Genomic DNA, 19,596 nt, shown 5'->3' with positions numbered 1-19,596 from the left:
CGGCAAGCAGTTCGAAACTTGCTGCGCTTTGCTCAAGCAAAAAGGCCGCACGAAAAAGGAGAGCACGAGCGCCCCGCGTCTAGAGCTACAGAAGCAGAGGCGGCCATAGGCCGCACGTGCCACGTCAAGACGCCGGAGGCGTCGGTGCTACCAACTTTTCAAAGGAGGGAATGAGGTGCGCGAGTGGGGGAGTGGGAGTGGAGGGGGGAAAGGGGAGTAGGGAGGAGGTGTGTGGTGAGGGTTTGCGCATGCCCAGTAGGGTGGTCACGCCGCACACCAGATTGAACTCCGCCATATGATGCTTCGCATATAAAAGGGCACGCACAGGGCGAGCGCGAACTAACAACTATCACATCTCGACACTTGCAATTCATTGATGAAACACAGCACACGACGCATGAAAAGAGCGCAGAGGTATACACAGGACGAGCACGAACTAACAATTGTCATACCTAGTACTTTCAACTAGCTCCTAATTTGGCTCTTCTAGCTAGCAGCATACGCGGCCACTGCTGCGAGCGATGTGGCCTTCGTGCGGCCTATAGCGCCAACGCAAACTTTGCGGTGAAAACACAAGATGTACAAATGTCCCCGCTCAAGAGATAAGCGGGCGAGCACGGGAGACCACGCCACGTATGTCAAAGTAAAAGACGGACGCGCACATCCGAGCACTGGCAAAACACTACAACATAGTTTTAGAATTGGGGACACAAGGAGCTAGGGGACCTAAGAAATTTGCGAGCCGTCAGGGCGCATGCGCAGAACCCAAGTCACTCTTGAGCTCTTGCGCTCGCGTTGTCCTAAGACACAAAAAGTAAAAAAAAAAAGCCAGCGCGGGTCGCCAGCGATACGCCGCTCTTTACTGAAGTATATTTCTCTATGGTCACGTTAGCAACTATGCACACGTTTGGACGCCAAACCGTGCCATTACACCATCCGTCAGTCCAGTTCTACTGTGCGACGAGTTGGTGGTTTAAAGCTGTCCGCCGATTACAAAAGGCTTGGCCATAATTCATTCTCACCCTTATCCGCAGCATCAACAAAGTGTACCACTACCCAGGCGAAAATATTGACCTAAAGACGCGTAGCTGGCGCTTCGCTACTGGGCAAAATGTCACAGGGGTACTTCGTAACTCTGCTGGCCGTATGCACTGAGAGAGCTTAAAAAGAGCTCTAAGAAGGCCGCTCCTTCAGCTTTCGCTGGGACTGCGGCGAGTGTCGTGTGCAGGCTTAAATTGTTTTTTTTTATTGTTTTAGTTTATGGTAGAGGTTGCTGCCACTGCTGGTGCCGATTACTCTGCTTTCCAATACAAACAAAACCAAAAGCGCACAAAAATTTAGAAAATAAAAAAATTCAGGCGCAGGTTTCAGTCGTTCGATCCAAGGAGGTTAAAAAAATTGCTGGAGCGGCGATTATTGCGCAATAGTGAAGCCGTGCCCACCAAAAGATGGCGGCTGCGCCCGCCATCTTACTAGGGGCACGATAAACCATCGGCGTTTGGCGAAGAAAAGCGAGCGTTTCCTACGCACGCCAGAGAAGTTTAATATGGCAACTTTTACGGGTCAGATACTGCTGCAAGTGTGTCTTTGTGTTACTAGTTTCCATAAGTCAGCCTCAAAGTCATGGCAAATTTTGTTAGACATCAATCGTCAATACTCCTCTCAACGGGTTACTTTTGTCGGTAACAACGACCTTTATTTTATAATTAACGTAGCATTTACGCTAATAGATCAAAGCCATTTGATCTATAAGTAGGCATCACCAGAAAAGAGCATGTTTCCGAGCTCTTTGGTGGGCAAAAGCTGGCTTCACTTTCGCTGGCAAGGCGTTTCGAGAGCTTCCACTCCAGAATTTTAGGGGCGAAGCTCCTTAAGGCGGCACCCGTTCGTCCCTCGTAGCGTAGTATGTAACCAGTCTTACGCTTTGACCTGCAAGGTGGTGCCGGTGGGAGATTTCTCCTGTGCGTTGTTGAACAATAAAAAAAATTCGCAGCGTGCGCGTTAACTAAAAGCCGAATTCTTCTGTCTCTCATCCCCATTAGCAGCCATTGGCATGTTCCAGTAGGAAACGTTAGTAGAAGTAGAAGTGTAAGTGTTAGCTAAACCAACGAAACCAACGAAAGACGCCAGATGTTTTGTAAAAGCAAAACGAAAGAACGCCAGATGTTTCTAAAGCAAAACGAAAAGACGCCAGCTGCTTAACGAAAGACGCCAGATGTTTTCTAAAGGAATGGTTTTCTAAACAATGAAAATTCACAGCGTACGTGTAAAATTAAAGTGAGCTGCAAGTCGTCATAACTCATCGAACCTTTAGTATAAACGCGCCCGATCTCACGTCGGTGAAAATGTACTGGGCAGAATTCACGGAAGATTCACGGTTTACCGATGAACCTCCGCAGCTTCGCCCACTCATCATCATTCACTCCGTGGATATGCTGTGATTTTTTTTAAACCTCCTTGGTTCGAAGAAAAATGATTTAGGTGTGGACACTCCGCCCGACGGCGCGTCCACATAATGTTCGCCTCTTTCCTCCTCTCGGCCCCCATGTCGCAGCGCCTCCCACGCAACCGCGGCCGGCGCATGTACTATAAAGACGAGCTGCGTGCGTAGCGTCCGTAACGGCGTTGCGCACGTGAGAAGTCAGCGAGCAGAAAGACTGCTCACGCGCTCTAAGCAAGACGCCGCGCTTTTACGTACGCAACGCTGTTAGGGACGCTATGTGCGTCGGGTGCGCCGTTTACACCGTGGCCGTATGAAAACTCGCCGTGAAAAAATGCAATGAGGTGAAAAAAAATGAAGAAAAACGCGCGTTCGCCTCGTCGCAATAGGTTTCTTAAGCCCCCATGTCGCAGCGCCCCCCACGAAACTGCGGCCGGCGCATGTATTAAAGGCGAACATTATCTGGACGCGCTCTCCTTCGCGGCGGGCGGAGAGTGTCCACACCTAAATAATTTTTCTTACACCGTGGTTCGAACCATGGCCTCCGAAATTAGCTCAGGCAACGCGAAGTCGTTACGGCACGCTTCCGGTGCTAATCGTTGAGGCCGCGCTTTAAATATGGCCCGAATGGAGAGGAGACGCACGTCGCGCCTCAGTCTCTTCGCATCATGCCACCTTCATAATTAGGCTGTTGATTCCTAATCAGGAAGAGTCGGGGGATGCGGCGAGACTTTTGATTTCCCTTCCTGATCAGGTGCTGATTAGGCAGTCTTAGAGGAGAGTACGTTGTAGATAGCGTTCGTTGGATACGATACGCAATTTTCGTCCCTTAAGGTGGGTACCGAATAGCATAGCGTGCTATGGCGCATGCGCAGTGGCACAAGACGTTAACGCAAGGTTTTGTGTACCCTATTCTAAACTACCTGGTGTAGTTTACTGAGAAGGTGAACGCAATTTAAGGGGTGCCTTGCGAGAGTGTAGACTCTCTTTGTGATCTCCTCAGGGAAAACTAAACGCGATACTAATTTCCCTACACTACGTAACGATTCACTCAACTCTTTTGTTTTGCATTTTGAAGACGAGGCACACGATTTGAAGTACTGTGTTGAGTCACACCCCGATATAAATAGAATGTATATAAGGAACTTACTGGTATAACGATCTAAATTAGGAATAACCTCACTTCTAATGCAGTGTTCAGATTATACGTTCATAACAAACTTTCAGTTCTAGCGCAGTCATTTTCGTGTCACACACGACTTTGTTATAACGAGGGTTGATTTCACAGCATTACAAGAAACGATTCACTCAACTCTTTTGTTTTGCATTTTGAAGACGAGGCAGACGATTTGAAGTACTGTGTTGAGTCACACCCCGATATAAATAGAATGTATATAAGGAACTTACTGGTATAACGATCTAAATTAGGAATAACCTCACTTCTAATGCAGTGTTCACATTATACGTTCATAACAAACTTTCAGTTCTAGCGCAGTCATTTTCGTGTCACACACGACTTTGTTATAACGAGGGTTGATTTCACAGCATTACAAGAGAGCTTCGAGCTGTCCGCAGGAATGTCTTTAGAAAGAGCTGTGAACGATTGCAATGAACATGCACTCTACTATTGGAGAGCTGCACTGAACTGTCCCGCACAAACCTCAACGGTAACTTCAGGAACGACCTACCAATGGCCAATCCAAAATTCCCACAGATAGCATAAGCAACCTGTAAAGTCACCCCTATCTCTCTGGGCTGCGCGCCAATTTACTTCTGAATAGTTAACTGGCATTCCATGTTCACTTAACGTTATTCGAACAAACTTAAACTAAGTTCCATTTCGTTTACATTCTTTAGACGAATGACTCTTATTTTGCAAAAAGTTCCCAACGATGGCTTTACAAAAGCTGTGTTTCAAGGCGACATTCGCGCTGGAAGTCATGAAGGAATGGATGGCTGCCCCCCAAAATTAGGCATGCTGCACCGGTTTTAACGCGGTAGCGTTAGAGAGCTCGTGTCGCAGAAATTCCGCTGTCGGCGTCGGCACCGTTGGTTGTGAGCGGAAAATCATCCGTGAGCGAAAAATCGAGAAAGTAGCAAATAAAATAAACAATAAAATCTTCGGCCCCAATGAGGATCGAACCCGGGCCGTTCGCGTGGCAAGCAGGTGTCTTACCACAAAGCCACGATGTTGCTTGCAGCTGCTTCGGACAAAAACACTACATAAATGTCATGTAGTGAAAGGAGTCTCGACGCATTTTGTTCGGCAGGTGTCACGACGAAAACGAGCCCATACGGTAGGCGCATTCGCGAGGCAATCAAACTACGTCGAAAAACGCCGGGATAGTGCAGCCATCGCCGCTAAATACACACACGAACTTTCAAACAGCTCTAAAAATGGACAACTATGTCCATCTAGAGGAAAACATATCAAGCCAACGCAGCAAACGCTAGATAATGTGCTGCCATCTGTGAGGCATTGTGAGAAATATGTCTCGACTTTTCATTGCATCCGAGAGGGCCGGCGCGCGGCGTATATCTTGGAGGCCATGCGACTCTTGCTTTAGATCGAAAGCAAGGAGGTTAAAAAAATTGCTGGAGTGGCGATTATTGCGCAATAGTGAAGCCGTGCCCACCAAAAGATGGCGGCTGCACCCGCCATCTTTCTAGGGGCACGATAAACCATCAGCGTTTGGCGAAGGAAAGCGAACGTTTTCCACGCACGCCAGAGAAGTTTAATTATGGTAACTTTTATGGGTCAGATACTGCTGTAAGTGTGTCTTTGTGTTACTAGTTTTCGTAAGTAAGCTTCAAAGTCATGGCAAATTTTATTGGACATCAATCGTCAATACTGCACTCGACGGGTTACTTTTGTCGGCAACAAGGATCTTTTATTTTATAATTGACGTAGCATTTACAATAACAGATCAAAGCCATTTGATCTCTAAGTAGGCACCACCAGAAAAGAGCATGTTTGCGAACTCTTTGGTGGGCAAAAGCTGGCTTCACTTTCAATGGCAAGGCGTTTCGAGAGCTTCCACTCCAGAATTTTGTTTTAAACCTCCTTGATCGAAAGCCTGTAAAATTCGCGCGCGCGCGTGCGTGTGTGTGTGTAACAATACACATTAATAAGTATGCACTTAGTGGTTGAAGTGCGCACTAGGGGCCGGATTTCGCTATCGCGTTCAACTCTTAAAGGCGAAGCTTAAGGGTCCCCCAATTTTTGAGAGACTGCGACTTGAGTCAGTATATACTGCCCTCGCGATTCTGCCGTTGGCAGCTTTGTGCGCTTCACAGCACGGTCATTCTGCGCGCGTTGGAAACGCTCCACTGCACGGCCTTTGTCGCCGACAGGAGGTGCGCCTTTGCTTGGCTTGGCATAAAAAATGTCATCTCTTTCCCTTTGAGAACGCGTCAGGTAATTTCGGACAAAAAAGTAACGAGGTACTCGCCTCCTGCACACAATCGCGATATATTCAATACACTGTCAAAGCTTCACGACTAAGATACAAATATATTTTTAAAATGTATCATTGAACAGAAATATAGATACTGCTGAGGATCACTGAAATGCTATACACTCTAAAAAAAAGGGTATGTGTGACTCCTTTCGGATATTCCTGACTCGCCACTTATATGACTATTTCAAGAGGCACGTTCACTCCCTTGCGGGTCACACGACTCTCCGAGGAGAGTACAATGATCTCCAAAGAGAGTTGACGTCACTCCTTAAAGGGATGCTGAAGTGGTTTTACAATTCGGTAAAACTTTGTTGTTAACAAGGACCAACATTATTGTCGACGATGGCGTAATTTTTTTCGCTGTTGCAGCAGCAGGAGCTTTAAAACACGCGAAAGAAAAGTTCGTCTTGCTCCGCCCACGCGAACGCGCCGAAAGTGTGGGCGTGACCGGAACTACGTCATCGTCGGTAGTTTTGGCCACGGTGGTAGAATAACAGGTGGCCCGACGCGCCGCTACGCCAATGCGCCGCGCGTGTCACGGAGGTGCTCGAGTTGCCGCCGCTTTTCCGCAAGGTGGCAGCAGGTATACTCTGGGCCGATATCTCCGCTCCGGCGCATTTGAAAGCATGTGGCCAGTGTTCGTCGCGAGCATTTAAACTGCAATTTATATCTTTAACTTTTGAGAAAGAGATCCGCGGTGTATTTATCACACCAGTGAGGCCTAGAGCAACACTGAAGAGTTGCCGTCACTTGGAACGGACGCGCCACTAATGAAAGCATGCAACGCAACCAGCGTTGCAGCCGCATCTCTTCCTTTCTGCTTGGTCATCTTCGATAAATGCGGAGGCGTCCGTGGTTGCAAGCGTCCGAAGAGCAAGAGCGTCCCTATGCGACGCAACCAGCGTCGCAAAGTCGCAATCAGCCTTCGAGTCATGATCACGGCCAGATCACTGTGGTCGTGATTAGGTGATCCCACGGCTTGAGATCCGCTCTGATGCGTCGCGTTTGTTGCGCTCTGTCAAACCAACGTGCGCGACCGCATCGGTGTTTCCGCTCACTTTGTAAGCTGGAACTGCGGCTGAAACCACGGTGGCTCGATCTGTGCCGCTGATGCGGCGGCCACCATAGGCACCGTACAGTCGAGTTTTCCAGTGCGACTGCAACGCCAGAACGCAAAACCTAGCGGACAAAAAACGCAATAATGAGACGGGGTTGCTCAAAATGGAACGCGATGTGCGCGTCTCCCTCTCTGAATGAGTGGGCGGACTGCGGCCGGGATACACGGGGGACGCGTTCGCGCGTCTGTTTTCTGCGTGCCCCTAACGACCAATGCCAGCGAACTTGGGACGGGCCAGTGCGAGCAACGCAGCTCCCTCTGGTCAGTGTACGGTGCCTATGGGACGAAAATGCTTCGCTCCAAATTGCAAATCTGGCTACAAAACGTGCAAAGAAAAGCTGTGTCTTCTCTCCGCGCCGAAAGACGAAAAGCGACTGCAGTTGTGGAGAAATGCAAATCCACGGAAAGACCGCCAGCTACTGTCCTGCGACATACATACGACAGCGTGAAAATCAAATGCTTTTTTAAAGACGATAGTCTTTCTTGGGGAACTTAAACGCAGAAATTTTGATCTGTCTTTCTGTCTGTCTGTCTTTCTGTTTGTCGGCACGTCCCTCGATTCAGCCACTCGGCCAAAGTTGAACCACTTGCCCAAGGGCCAGCCGTCTTGAACTAGTGCGGCTGTTCATACTTGTGAACGTTGTCGATCAAAAGGTAAATATCATGCATATCTGAGGTGCAACATCACTAGGTAAGTATTAGGTGGCGTGTTCCTTTAATAGAAAATGCATACATACGTACTTTTAAGGACCCTAGTTTCTTAAGCTGCGCTGAAAATGCATAAGAATGGAAGCTTGAGCGAGTTGGTATGCGTTCATCTTTGTTGAAACAGCGCTCACTAGACGACGACGAAGTAAAAGAAGGCACAGGACAGGCAGCGCCTGTCCTGTGCCTTCTTTTACTTCGTCGTCGTCTAGTGAGCGCTGTTTCAACAAAGCTGAAAATGCGACTGCGCTGACATTTGCCTTCCTCCGTGCCCTTCGCACGAGCTCATTGTTGTGTTTCGGTTTCGGTTCTGTATTGCACTGTACGAATGCTATGGGTTGGTGTTGAAAAACTTTAGTTTTGAGAAGGCCAAGAAGGTGAAAAAAAATATTTAAAAAATGAAAAAGCAGCGTTGTGGGCGGCCTTCAGGCTGCCGGTTGTGGGCGCCGCTCTGGCGTTCCTGTTTTACCCAGGCGACGTGTAAATAAAAGAGTGTGTGGATTGTACTCGTTGAGTGCGGACGTTTCTCTGCTTCAGCGCTTCGCGCCAAACCGCGTTTTCGGGCTGGCTGGCGTCCCCGCCGGTCGCGTTGGTCACCGCCGGTCTTCGCCTGCTGCTGCGCCGGGACTACCAGCACGCAACACAGCACTCATGTTTCCCGACGTATTGCCAGATGGCGTCCATATCTCACACAGCGCCTCTTCTATCGTCTTTACACGACATTTGCAGCGAAGCACGCAGATACGCGGCCAATTTTTTTACTCTATACACTCGCCGGTAGAATTTTGCACGCTTTCGAAAAAAAAGAAAACATACGCGCGCGTCTCTTGCAATCGGCACCCTGTGACAGTCATATCGGGACTACCCGCGCTGATTAAAAAATTTTAAGCTTCATAAAGCCTGGCGCTCTCACTTTGCGGTTGAAGCTGGCAGACAGCCACTACAAGCTAGTAAAAGCACAAACAACCGTTTAAAGCCACAAAGTTAGCTAGAAAAACCGGTTTTTACAGCCCAGCGAGAGGTTGCAATGCGCGTCTTTCGGCCCAAAAACTCGTCGCGAACCTAGCGGCGGCCGCGAGCAACTCGAGCAGTACGGCGACGCGCTCGCGGCGCTCGATGGGCCACCTGTTTTATTCTGCCACCGTAGTTTTGGCGGAGCCGTGGCCTCCGTGACTACTTCTGGCTGCGCGCGTTGGTGGAACTCATCGCAAAGGCCATGCTTTTACAGAGCTGATGGCGCCGATGACGCGGCATACCGAAGTTGACGTCACCGCCTTCACTCAGCAGTTCAAAAAGCCCTGCGGCTGCAGCCGCTCTTTTTTTGCCAAGAAATGCCATTTGCGCTCACTTCTGTGAACTCTTACATTGGTTTTCGTATTCAGCAAGGACCAAACTATGATTACAAATTCCAAAGTCATTTTTTTAAAAAAGTGCTTCAGTGTCCCTTTAAAGAGAGCCATGTACGTGGCAAGTCAAGGCTCTACGAAAAACGTCGAAGGACTCTTTTTTCCGTAGAGTGTATCGCGATGCTCCTCAGCCTTGTTCAGAGCGCAACAATCTCTTAGCTCGTGCTACAAGCATTATCATCACCATCATCACCATCATCATCATCATCGCTTATTAACCCTAAAGGACCCTAAACAGTGCGTTGCATAAGAGGGAGGGGGTTACAGGGTGGGAATGAGGCATGGTTCAGCAAATGCTTAGAACAAAAACCCAACAGCGCTACAGAAAGTACAAAGCACGCAAGAGGAAATATTTCATGGCCAATGTCCGCTGAAAAGAGGCGTACAACACAATGATGGGAGGGAGCTAATATTAAAATTAAAATAGTCCGACAAAAATTGTGCAAGAGCAATGCGGGAAGGATCTTGGCTCGATGCGTACATCGCAGATTCTCCATGTATGGATATTTTCAGATTTCAGAGATAAGATTCCTGACAGCTGGATATTCTTGTTGTTATGCCGCGTAGTGTTACAATAGGAATAGCTCCAAGCTTGCTGCAGTCGGTGAAGGGCGATGATACTCTAAGCGCACATTGCGCTTTCTGTGAGTTACTAGACGTCACCGCAAATATTTCTGATCTAAGTTGCCCATTCGCGCGTGTTATTGTGTTTGCAGTTTTATTTCGCAAATATTTACTGTAAATATTGCCAAAGGGCAAAAGTGGTCAAAGAAATATTAATTTGAACAAAGAGTAACACTACAAACACTCAGCTCTCAAGCGTTCCACATGAACTGATAATATGAATTCCAGCATTGTTGTGGACTTTTAAATGCGAGGGCATGCTATGACAACCCCTTAATAATTCTTCCCTGGTGGGTGTCAGACCAGAGAATAGACATTTCGCTTATGCGCAATAAAATATCAAATGTACACAGCTGTTTCTTTGCTAACAATAGCGCCTCTGCCTGCAAAGCATTCAACGAGCGCCGTACCTCGGCACAACGCCAACTACACCCATCTGTGGAAGCCAGGTACAGGCAGTCCGCTTGCACAGACTTGCATGTCTAACGCCACGTGATCGCCGCGTCTGACTCGCAGGCTGTTAGGTGTACTCGCTTGATCGTCACATAAACCACATGCGGCTGCTATAAAAAGAGAAGAATGCACACTATTTGTTTTCAAAATTGAATGATGTGGGCACAGGTGTTTGAACTCTTCATACCTGCAATACCTGCAGCAACGACAGAAAGAACCACACCAATTGCTACATATATATAACATTTTGATGCGTTTATACATGTATCGTGGTTTAAAGTTTGACATTCGCTTGCTGTTACTTGTTTATTATTTGACATTCGCTGTTTGTTAATGTGGCGCGCGACAAGACATATAACGAATGACGAAACAGATAAAGAATGTATCCGTGAATTTGGCACTACAAGATACCGTGCTTTTTTATATATATTTGCCACGCGAAAATTATCAAAGCTACATATCGGAGTGGTTCTACTACCCTAAAAGCGCCAGGGTTGAGGTTACTGCTTCTTTCATATGTCGATGGCAATACTCTACAGAACGCCACTCCCAAGGTCGCTGAAGATGAACTCATTCGGTGGCAGATATTAAAAACATTTCTTTCACGTGAACTATTCTAAGATAGTTATCTTCATGAAAGCAATTCTAATTTGTGAGGAATAACGTAGGTTCAGCTTCTTTTTCGCAGCTTTATTAGGGTGTTATTCACAATTTGGGGTATTTGTCTATTCACCAAGAATGTGAAATTTTTAGTACGGAAATACATACAAACAGACAAAAAAACGTTTAGGAACACATTGAGAAAATTTGTAATGTAGCATTTTCCTTAGTCGCTCAACTTTATCTTCTACTTGAGTGACGCTCGTTGCCCAGACCAAAACCTACAAGTATAAACACAAACAAAGAATTATGCATAAGCAGTCGTGTCATAGAATCGCGCCCTTTATGAGGGTTGCCAGGTCAGAAAGACAAAATGTAGCCAAAAAATTTAAGAAAAGCTAGTCAAAAAGTTGCCAAGTTCAGCCAAGGGCAACAAAATTAGTTCGAAGTAGCCACCTGTGCGTGAAAAGAGCTGGGACGTTTTGCTTTATATGACTAAAGGCAAAAAGGCCTTTGACGAAACTGTTCCTTAGTACATCACGAACTTATAAAAATCAGAATTTCTAATATTCCAACATAACTTGTTTTCCTAGCAATAATTTCATGCAGCATGAAGATGTTCCCTGCGTTGTCTCAAAAGACGCCCTCTCAAGCTCCCCCTTGTCTGACTACAATGCCCCCTTCGCTCCTGCCTCGACTGCCAACGCCAAAAACCTTCAACGCACGTGTCACCAGCAGGTCTACAACCATTACCTTGCTCTAACCATCCGTTTCGGCGCATGGGCATCGATTTGTATGGAACACTTTCTCTGGCATCGGCTGATAACCGCTGGGCCTGCGTCGCTGTTGACCATATCACGCGATATGCCGAAACCGCTGCCCTCGCAGCAGCTACAGGGCACGATGTTGCCTCCTTCCTGCTACACCGATTCATACTGCGTCACGGTCCATCCAGGAGCTTCTCAGCGATCGAGGCCGTGTCTTCTTGTCGGAAATCGTCGAAGCTATTCTGAAAGAGTGTCATGCTGTACACCACAAAATTACTGCTTACCACCCTCAGACGAATGGCCTAACCGAACGCTTTAACCGCACGCTCGGCGACATGCTGTCAATGTACGTCGCCGCCGATCACACCAATTGGGATGCCATTCTGCCCTTCGTCACCTACGCCTACAATACCGCCGCTCAGAGCACTACTTGTTTTTCACCCTTCTTATGTACGGATGGCACCCGTCGCACACCCAGACACGATACTTCCATGCAGGCCGGATCCATCTAATTGTGCTCCTATTGCTGCCACAGCCAGGCTTGCTGAAGAGTGTCGCGAGCTTGCAAGGACCTTTAAAATGCATGAACAAGAGCGACAGAAGAGCATTAGTGGTGACACCGCCACTTCTGAGCCCACGTTCCTCATTCATAGTGCAATAGCGCAAAAACACAGGGACACAGGCAAGAGAGACGATGCCTGTGTCCCTGTGTTTTTGCGCTATTGCACTATGAATTCGTACCAACTAGCTCGGCTTTCCGTACTACCACGTTCCTCCCTGGAGCGCTCGTATGGCTCTCGGTCCCTACCACTGCAACTGGCCTCTCTTCAAAACTATATACTGCCGAAATACGAAGGCCCCTAACGTGTCGTCCAGCGCAGATCCCCGGTCAACTGCCTGATCGAAACCACTGAACCATCTTCGGACATGCGCCGTCGAGGGCGCGACATTGTCAACGTGCAGCGCCTCAAGGCCTATGACCCGCTCATAGTGCCAATCTGTTAGGTAGCCGGGCGGCTCCCTTTTAACGCGGTAGCGTTAGAGAGCTCGTGTCGCAGAAATTCCGGTGTCGGCGTCGGCACCGTTGGTTGTGAGCGAAAAATCATCCGCGAGCGAAAAATCGAGAAAGTAGCAAATAAAATAAACGATAAAATCTTCGGTCCCAATGAGGATCGAATCCGGGCCGTTCGCGTGGCAAGCAGGTGTCTTACCGCAAAGCCACGATGTTACTTGCAGCTGCTTCGGAAAAAAAACACTACATAAATGTCATGTAGTGAAAGGAGACTCATTTTGTTCGGTAGGTGTCACGACGAAAACGAGCCCATACGGTGATTTGTAGGCGCATTCGCGAGGCCATCAAACTACGTCGAAAAACGCCGGGATAGTGGAGCCATCGCCGCTAAATACACACACGAACTTTCAAACAGCTCTAAAAATGGACAACTATGTCTATCTAGCGGAAAACATATCAAGCCAACGCAGCAAACGCTAGATAATGTGCTGCCATCTGTGAGGCATTGTGAGAAATATGTCTCGACTTTTCATGGCATCCGAGAGGGCCGGCGCGCGGCGTATATCTTGGAGGCCATGCGACTCTTGCTTTAGATCGAAAGCCTGTAAAATTCGCGCGCGTGCGTGCGTGTGTTTGTGTAACAATACACATTAATAAGTATGCACTTAGTGGTTAAAGTGCGCCCTGGGGGCCGGATTTCGCTATCGCGTTCAACTCTTAAAGGCGAAGCTTAAGGGTCCCCCAATTTTTTGTAGCCGCGGTAATTGTGGTGAAGCCTTAGAACTGAGTAATGGGTTGCGCTCTCCAGCGCACTCCAGTGGGTCGTCCTTTTCGGCTCCTTCCTGAGAGAACGCCACTCGGGCTGAGAGTCCGTGCTTTGCCTTGACTGTCGCCATTGCGTATTGTCGCTGAGTGCCGTGAAATAAACACTTTAACAACTTATACATACTGTAGTATCCGGCCAGCTTGGGGACTACAGCCACAGCTGCTACTCTTTCGTCACCGCGTCTCTCTGGCTGCATGTCATGCCACATGATCGGCTGCGGAGAAGCGTCACAGCTGCGCTGGCTCGGAGCCTCGTCGATGCGGCACCCCGTAAGTAGGCGAATGTTTAATGACTACTTCGTCGGCGCTTGGTCGCTCTGTGTCGCCATGAATGGCGCGTCGGCTGGGCTGGCCGACTGCGCTTGAGCTTCAGCGCAAGTCGCAGGCTCAGTACAATCATCCCGTATATATAGCTATACGGCAGGCTGCGAAATCTCAGGAAATGGCAAAGTTGTCTACTGAAAGACCGCATCAAAGGGAGGCGGGATTAGCACGTTAACAAGAAGCTTACGAAGTGTGGAAGCGTTCCAAGATTGAAGCTACTGCAGCCGACGGCTGTGTGCATAGTTTACACATAACCACACCAGCCATACCTTTCGCTAGCGATGACTAGGTTTATGAGAGTTAAAAATGAGTCAGTAATAATTTACTTATACATAATGTAGCCCGTTAGCTCTAGGACAGGAGTTGGTGTGCATATAACTGAAATATTTGCGACCTGCAATTATGTAGTGATCGCCTCACATCCCTCCAACAGCACCGTTCTGCTTTGACATACAGCCACTCTTGTGTCCTCGCTCTCGAGAGATATCACTTTTACAATCTACCCACAATCCTCGGCGCACCTGCAGCCGTATGCGTGTTGAGTGGGGAATGCATTGTATGCGCGTTCCCCCCCGCACGCCACGTGGCAGGACACTACGGTGCGAGCGTACGCCTCAGACTCGATAATAACATTTTAAGTGCTGCCTGCGGACTTGATTCACCTTACGAACTCCCAGACGAATGGTATGTAGAGCGTTATGCCATAAAATGTGCAGCTGTGTTTTCTGCCTTGAAAGCACCTCATATCACTCCCGACTTACTGATCGCCGTTTCCTATTACCTCACTGTCTAGTGAGGGCGTTGTCACTAAATTGTTCACGCGGCTTCTCGACTTGCGGGCTGACAAAAATAAAAGTCAGTTCCACGTGTATTGCTTTTCTCGCATGCAAGGTAACAACACAAAGTATTCTGTTTACATTGATTGCAGGCAAGCTTAGGCGTACTCCGTGGAAAGCTAACAGGTGCGCTTATGACTTTCGTCCTCTGCGTACCGTCAGCATGCACCGAGGATGGCGTAGGCGGTATCGTTGTTGTAGGTAAGAGTCATTTACCCTTATTCATAATGTAGCATGGGGCTGGTTTTCCTAAGTCCAGACTTGAAGCATATAATTCGTCAAGTGAGTCGCCAACTTTCTCGCATGGTCTGATCGAAAAAATAATGGCCGAGCGTTTACCAAAACCATTCTGGTGGTTTGTACTACTTTTTCAGATCCTGCGTTGTCATGCTAAGAATATTAAAGTGCTTTCGCAAGGGTTTTAATTACTGTTTTATAACTTGTACCTTGATCAGCGTTCTCTCTGCCTAGACTACTTGACAATGAAAGGGTTTATGCATGCCTATATGATCAAGATAGCTCAAGCAAACCAGCTGAATCTGGTATCGCTCAAACACAGTAAGCTATGTTTCAAGCGTCACAGTGCATTATCACTGTGTGACCGGTAGTTGTGCTTCGGCGTTCGAGCCAAATTATATGCATAAGGATTCGAACGACACATTGCGCGCCGGAGTTCCGAGGAAAGTATATATGAAGTAATAATCCTAATAATCATTGCAAAAAGTATATTATGACGTTTTTCTTATTAGTAAATTAGTCATGATGCGGGAATCGTGCATTTAAGCGTTGGTATGATTACCGAAAGAAATCTCTTCATTAACAATAGATTTTGTCTACCCTGTAAACCAGGTATGTGTAGCTGATATCATCTAATGCTAATAATATTCTCTGGTGTGCTTGCCTGCCAAAACTACCGCATGAAGGAAAGAAGATGGCTTTTTAAGGGCTCATTTTGCCTGGTTAGGCACAATAATAATGAGAGCTAGCAGACAATAATGCCAAAGAAAGTATTGGAGATGTTATTTGTAATAATTGAGATATAAATGTGAAGAAACAAAGTGGACGAAAAGATAACTTACCGCCGGCAGGGACCGAGCCAGCGACATTCGAATAAGGCGTCCGATGCTCTACCACTGAGCTACGGCGGTGGTCATCTCCCGTCCAATTTTTAGGGCATAGAGAGAGAGAGAGAGAGAAAAATGTAATGCGGAAAGGCAGGGAGGTTAACCAGAAAACATATCTGGTTTGCTACCCTGCACTGGGGAAGGGGTAAGGGGAGACAGAAAAGTTAGAAAGAGAGGGATGGGATAGGGAGGGAGGGAAGCACAAACGCACACACACACACACACACAGGAGTGTCACAATCGTTCAACGAGGCGGGTCGCTCGCAGAAACTTCATCAGCGCCTTCGTTGCTTTCTGGCGTGAAGCTCGATCGTTCCGACATTCCAAGATTGACTGCTCAGAGAGCGGCTGGTCGTCGAGGCGAGCAAACACTGCTGCGAGGGATTGTCTCTCAGAGCTGTATTGAGGGCACTGACATAAAATGTGTTCAATGGTTTCGTCATTGCCACAATATTCACATGCAGCGCTGTCTCTCATTCCGATGCGGCACGCAAAGGCGTTCGTAAAAGACACCCCAAGCCACATGCGGCAGAGAAGGGTCGTCTCGGATCGGGGCAGGCCAGATGGAATGCTGAGTCGTAGGCATGGATCCAGGCGGTGAAGACGGGTGTGGAGAAAACCGGGCGTGTTCCGCATAGACCTTGCGACATCAAGCGCAAGCGTATTAATCTTTGCTGCTGCGTCGCTTCTTGACAGTGGGATAGGTTCTATCACGCCATTTTCGTGAGCATTCTTAGCTGCATCGTCGGCATGCTCGTTACCGATGATGCCGCAGTGGCCTGTGCATTCAAAGCTAGGAGTGTTAGCGCCGATCGCAGCCATGGCGCGAGTGTGGAACACTTTTTTTCTGCCTTTTGGCGTCACGTAGCAGGTGATCTTTTTACGAGCAGGCAGCTGATTAATAATCCCTCGCATACTACCTGAAGGCATCAAGTCTACCAGAACGAGACCCTTGCTATGAATGAAGGATAGAAGATGGCTCTTAAGGGCTCGTTTTCTGTTAGACACAATACTAATGAGAACTAGCAGGCAATAATGCGAAGGAAAGTATAGGAGATGGCATTTGTAATAATTGGGATATAAATGTGAAGAAACTAAAGTGGACGAAAAGATAACTTGCCGCCGACAGGGACCGAACCTGCGACCTTCGAATAAGGCGTCCGATGCTCTACCACTGAGCTATGGCGGCGGTCATCCACCCGTCCACTTTATGGGGTATATATGTGCATTTAAACCTAGGTTCCTGCCGGCGGCATGTTATCTTTTCGCCTACTTTACTTTCTTGACATTTATATCCCAATTATTACAAATAACATCTCCTATACTTTGCTTGCCTGCCAAAACTGCCCTCCCTGCCTTCTCCTTTTTCTGTTTCCTTCCATTGTCTGCCAGTTCTCATTAAAACTACTCCATGTGAGGCATGCAGTGGAAGCGGATTTCGACTAATTTTGACAACCTATGGTCCTTTTACGTGCTCCAGAATGTGAGTACTAGGGTGTTCTCGTATGTAGCGTCATATCGATGCTCCAGGTTATATTAAAATCGTTTAGCCCTTCGAGCCACCCTCAGCCGTTTCAGTACGACCGAACAGCAATCTGGCCTTCAGTGACTACAGCGCCGCATAGCATACTGACACACTCCGTACCTGTTTCGCCTGACTGCCTAAGCGCGAGTGATTTCGCTTATGTTCAGAAACATGCACACATACATATACACATACACGTACGCAAACACACACACGCACACACTACCGACATCAGCGCGGAGCAGTGCAGCCTACACGCCAGAAGAAGACGCATATGTACTTACGGCTGGACTTGAAACCGGGGCGTCTAGTACCGGTGGCCAGCGCTCTAAGGACTACGCCATAGGAGAATGCGTCATCACACGAAATAGAAATACCATGGAGAATGTTACGTGTGCAAGCAAGCACGTATGGCTCATTTAATCGCATGGTGTGGCCACGCAGTCATCAAAGCACCTTAGGGCATTACTTAGGTTGTGTGACCCTTCTGTCATCAGAAAGCTGAAACACACATAATTATCAAATAAGCACACAAATATGCCGTCTTAATGTGAATAAAGAGGTTACCTCAATGAAGATTCGATAATCTGCACAACCGCCAATGCTACCATAGGGCACGCGTATGCGTACCCTATGGAACCTCCTCATGTCGGGCGATTTACTTATGACAGGAACGGCACCAAAGTGTCTTCATTGCACGAAGTGCAAATGCAGTGTACATGTCTAGATGTATCTACCTATCTAGACGGTGTACATATCTAGACATTTCATGTACCTATCTAGACAAGTATCTAGATATGTACATTTCGGTCGTGTAACGCGATGTTCTTCATGCTTATAACCAGACCACTTCCTTCAAGCACTACCTGTCTACGGAGGAAAGAGAGGCTAATAAGACATCACGTAACCACTCAGACGTCGTTATTAAGCCCGCCGAAACAGAACACGTGTGGCTATATTGCCGGAGCTTTGAGGCAGTTGGGTGATAGTTTTTACGGCAAACTGCTAGACTACGACCCAACTGATGATCATAGACGCATTGTTCCCAACACACTTAGGGCCCTTATTTAAGATAGCAAGATTAAAGCTGCAATTCTAGAGTCAGGGTTCAGCTCTCACCGTGACAGAATAGTTCGGGAATCATATGTCATCCGCAAATTCAACACTATCAATTTTGGGCTAAATGAAAGTCCCGGCACTTCACCGTTTCTGCGCCCTTACCGTGTCATGCGCATTCTTGTCCTTTAAGTTATATGTTATGTACGCGTACATTTTTTCATTGTAATTGTAGCTCCTGCTTTGCACGTGTATAATACTTAATTTTTGCTTTCCATATGCCGCTCTTTTCTCTTCTTTATTTTTTCGTTTGTTTGTTCTACCTCAGTGGCGACATGGGCTATCAGTTGCTGTTTTTTCCTTCTCTATTTTGCTTCGCGGGTGTATGATTGCGAGATGAGCCTTGCGACTATGATGACATTGTTAGTTTATTATTTTTTATTTACTTTACCGCAAGTATCGTATCACTGTGCAATCAACGTGACCGCTGGATTATAAGTGACCGTTCCAGTGTCCTCGTTTCATTCTGACGAAGGCCGGGCCCACGGCCGAAACGTGAAACAAAGCTTCTTTTCACTTGTGCCTCGAACACCTCGTTTTTGTTTTTCCTTTTACTTCCGGCGCCGGCGACGCCTTGTCCTCGGATATATATATATATATATATATATATATATATATATATATATATATATATATATATATATACACACGACGTCTTTGGTTTCTGCAGAATTGTGTCAACCAGGATGTGACACAAATTGCACGTCTACACTGTGTCCAAAGCAGGAGACGACGCCCTTCAGCATAGATGTTCCCGCCATGTGTACAGCGTAAGTTGTCCCTTTATATTGAATCCATCTGTTGTCACCGCTTCAGCGAGCGTCGCCGCTCCTCAGCGGCTTCTTGAGTTTGCTTGGCCACCGTAAGCGCTTCACTCTTGCCAACACGATACTGTAGCAGGCGCCCAAATAACGAAAATTCGTAGACGCCATCACAAATCAGCTTTCGATAAATGTTGCTGTTCAAATGTAACTGGTTTTGCCGTGCTTGGCTGAGGGAAAAAAATGCAGTTGCTTTAGGTTGGAGGGCACATGCAAAAAAGTATTTTCCAGATTGGTGGTTGTTATGAGGTTTACCTTGTTATTTATTTATTTATTTATTTATTTATTTATTTACTTATTTATTTATTTATTTATTTATTTATTTATTTATTTATTTATTTATTTATTTATTTATTTGTATTTGTCTTAAAAGGTCTGATGGGTGACTGAGATAAGGGAGGCTTAGTAGAAGTTACGCAAAGAAAAAGGGATCAAGTTAG

General features: G+C 47.1%; 1 protein-coding gene and 1 non-coding gene across 2 annotated transcripts in view; one reads left to right on the top strand and one right to left on the bottom strand.

Annotated features, from left to right (window-relative positions):
- Positions 1–11,222, top strand: part of LOC119400253 (uncharacterized) — a 344,569-nt gene extending 333,347 nt beyond the window's left edge. Inside the window, exon 10 of the transcript XR_007416987.1 lies at positions 11,205–11,222. The gene's annotated coding sequence lies outside the window, so the exon portion shown is untranslated. The remainder of the gene's footprint in view (positions 1–11,204) is intronic.
- A 5,589-nt stretch (positions 11,223–16,811) lies between these two features.
- Positions 16,812–16,883, bottom strand: Trnar-ccu (transfer RNA arginine (anticodon CCU)). Its single transcript has one exon. It is a non-coding gene; the product is annotated as a tRNA-Arg (tRNA).
- Between the last annotated feature and the right edge of the window lie 2,713 nt (positions 16,884–19,596).

This window comes from Rhipicephalus sanguineus, chromosome 7, assembly GCF_013339695.2.
Source record: "Rhipicephalus sanguineus isolate Rsan-2018 chromosome 7, BIME_Rsan_1.4, whole genome shotgun sequence".
Classification (NCBI taxonomy): Eukaryota; Metazoa; Arthropoda; class Arachnida; order Ixodida; family Ixodidae; genus Rhipicephalus; species Rhipicephalus sanguineus.
This window is presented reverse-complemented; position numbering and strand designations above follow the sequence as displayed.